Consider the following 3,008-nt stretch of genomic DNA (forward strand, 5'->3'; position numbering starts at 1 on the left):
ATAAAATGGAGAACAGAAGACGATTCTTACACATTTTGTAATCATCATAATAAAGATTAGTTAGGAAAGAATCATTAATAAATTCTAAATCAAGGTAGTGGGGAAATTTTGATGAGAAGCATATTTGTATGATCTTAGAATGTCTCCCACAGATTGCTGTTTAGTACCCGGGAAGATGTGGTAACTATAGAGAGGAGAACTGGCTAACAACCTAGTTATACAATTCAATATCACAGTGAGGAGCAGGAAGGTGTCATGTGCCTGTAGCTATAGGTGGCCTACGTAAGATTGCAATGGGGAATGTGGAACTGGACTCTGACCAAGAGGAAAAAATCAGACACACAAAATGAAAGAGAGAAAAAAAAAAACTTTTAAAAAGTTCAATGTTATAAGTGGCATAGAAAAGCTATGGAACATGCTGAACATGGTGGCACACACCTATGATCCCAGAAGCTTGGGAAGCTGAGGCAGGAGGATCATGAGTTCAAAGCCAGCCTCAGCAACTTAGCGAGGCCCTAGCAACTCAAGGAGACCCTGTCTTTAAATAAAATACAAAAAAAAGGCTGGGGATATGGCTCAGTGGTTAAGTGCTCCTGGGATCAATCCCTGGTACCAAACAAGAAAGAAGAAAGGAAGAAAGACTGTGGAAATGCTCCATACTGAAGGAGATCAAAGAGACAGAAAAAAAATGAATGCAGTTCCTATCCCTAGACTGGTTCCTGTAATGGAAGAAAAAATGCCATAAAGTAAATTATGAAATCAGTTGCGGATATGAACACATCAAATAAAAGTATTTCCTTGGTGTTAAATTAATTGAGATTGTTAACTCTAATATGGTCATGTAAGAGAAAATCCTAACTCTTAGGATATAACTGAAGTACCCACAGTTAAAAGGTCAACTTATTCTCAAATGATTCAGAAAATATATTATAGGTGGATAGATGGTAAATGATAAAGTGTATGTGGTAAAATGATAAGAAGTGAATCTAGGGCTGGTGGTGTGGCTCAGGGCTGGAGCATGTGTTTAGCACACTCAAGGCCCTAGTGGTGAAAAAGAAAAGAAACACACTTACACATTGCTGGTGAGACTGCAAATTAGTACAACCACTTTCCAGAAAGCAGGATGGAGATTCCACAGAAAACTTGGAATGGAACCACCATTTGACCCAGCTATCCCACTCCTCTGTTTATACCCAAAGGACTTAAAATCAACATACTATAGTGATGCTGCCACATCAATGTTTATGGCAGCTCAATTCACAATATCTAAGCTATGGAACCAACCTAGGTGCCCTTCAACAGAAGAATGGATAAAGAAAATGTGGTATGTAGACACAATGGAATATTATTCAGCCATAAAAAGAGTGATTTTATGACTTTTGCTAGTGAATGGATGGAGTTGGAGACTATTGTGCTAAGTGAAATAATCCAAACCCCAAAAAATCAAAGACTGAATGTTCTCTCTACTATGTGGAGGGAGAGGGAAGAATAGAAGCCACTGGATTAAACAAAGGGAATGAAAGGAAGGGAGGAGATAGGAATAGGAAAGACAGTAGAATGAATCAAATAGTAGAATGACAGTAGAATGAAATTTTTCCTATGTTCATATATGAATATATGACCAGTGAAGCTCCATATCAACCAAAGAGTGGGATCCTAAGTAATATTCCATGTATGTACAATATGTCAAAATGCACTCTGCTGGGCTGGGGATACAGCTCAGTTAGTAGGGTGCTTGTCTCTCATGCACAAGGCCCTGGGTTCAATCACTAGGACCACACACACACACAAAAAAAAAATTATACTGTCATGTATATCTAGACAGATATACATGACAGAAAAGAACTGATAAGTGAATTTGTGCAAATGGCTATTGGAGTTCTGTCACTTTTTCCTTTTTAATGCTTGTAGCTTTTCCACAAGTTTAAAAATATTTCTAGGGGGGATGTGGCTCAAGCGGTAGTGCGCTCACCTGGAATGTGTGGGGTGCTGGGTTCGATCCTCAGCACCATATAAGAATAAAATAAAGATGTTGTGTCCACCAAAAACTAAAAATAAATATTAAAAAATTCTCTCTCTCTCTCTTTAAAAAAATCTTAAAAAAAAAATATTTCCAAATAAAAAGGCTTAAATAGAAGAAATGAGACAGGGCCATATTAGTAATAAACGGAGGGGTGGGAAGCTGTGAATTTTGGTACCAGGAAGAGTAAGTAGATTGATCCTTAGAACTTCTGCTCAAAAGGGGATAGGTATTTTGAAATAATGAAACATCAAGTTGTAAGATGAAAGAGAGGGTAGGAATGAAAAAGAGCTTTGGGATCCTTGGCTATTGAGATAGGAATTTTACTTTTGCAATATTAGATAAAACCTTGGTTTTATCTAATAAAACCATCAGGCTCCCAGACACAGTGATATAATGATTGGGAAACTACTAGTTAAATCAGATGAATTTTTTAATTTAAATATTCATATTTAAGTTTTAGGTGCACACAATATCTTTATTTTACATTTATGTGGTGCTGGGGATCGAACCCAGTGCCTCATACATGCTAGGCGAGCACTCTACCATTGAGCCACAACTCCAGCCCCAGATTAATTATTTTAAAAGGTGCCATGAACCACCACCATCCCACCCTCACTGCCCTGCTTGACTGAGAGAAAACAAGTAGATAGCAAACTGGGGAGGCTCCTTCATGAGCAGACACAAGGCATGTGGATGGCCATTTTTGAAGGGAGGGAACCCAGGGGGAAGACAATCAACTTGCAACAGGCCAACAGAAAACAAGAGGCCCACTGGTACAGGCCTGAAATCCCAATTACTCTGAGCCTGAGGCAGGAGGATCAAAAGTTCAAGGCCAGCCTGGGAAACTTAGAGAATCCCTGTAGAAAAATTAAAAAATAAAAATAGCTAGGAGGGTAGCTTAGAGATAGAGTACTTGCCTAGCCTGTGTGAGACCTTGAGTTCATGCATGAAGAAGAAAGAGGAGGAAGAGGAGGAGGAGGAGAGA

The sequence above is a fragment of the Callospermophilus lateralis genome, chromosome 10 (assembly GCF_048772815.1).
Source record: "Callospermophilus lateralis isolate mCalLat2 chromosome 10, mCalLat2.hap1, whole genome shotgun sequence".
In the NCBI taxonomy this organism is placed as follows: domain Eukaryota; kingdom Metazoa; phylum Chordata; class Mammalia; order Rodentia; family Sciuridae; genus Callospermophilus; species Callospermophilus lateralis.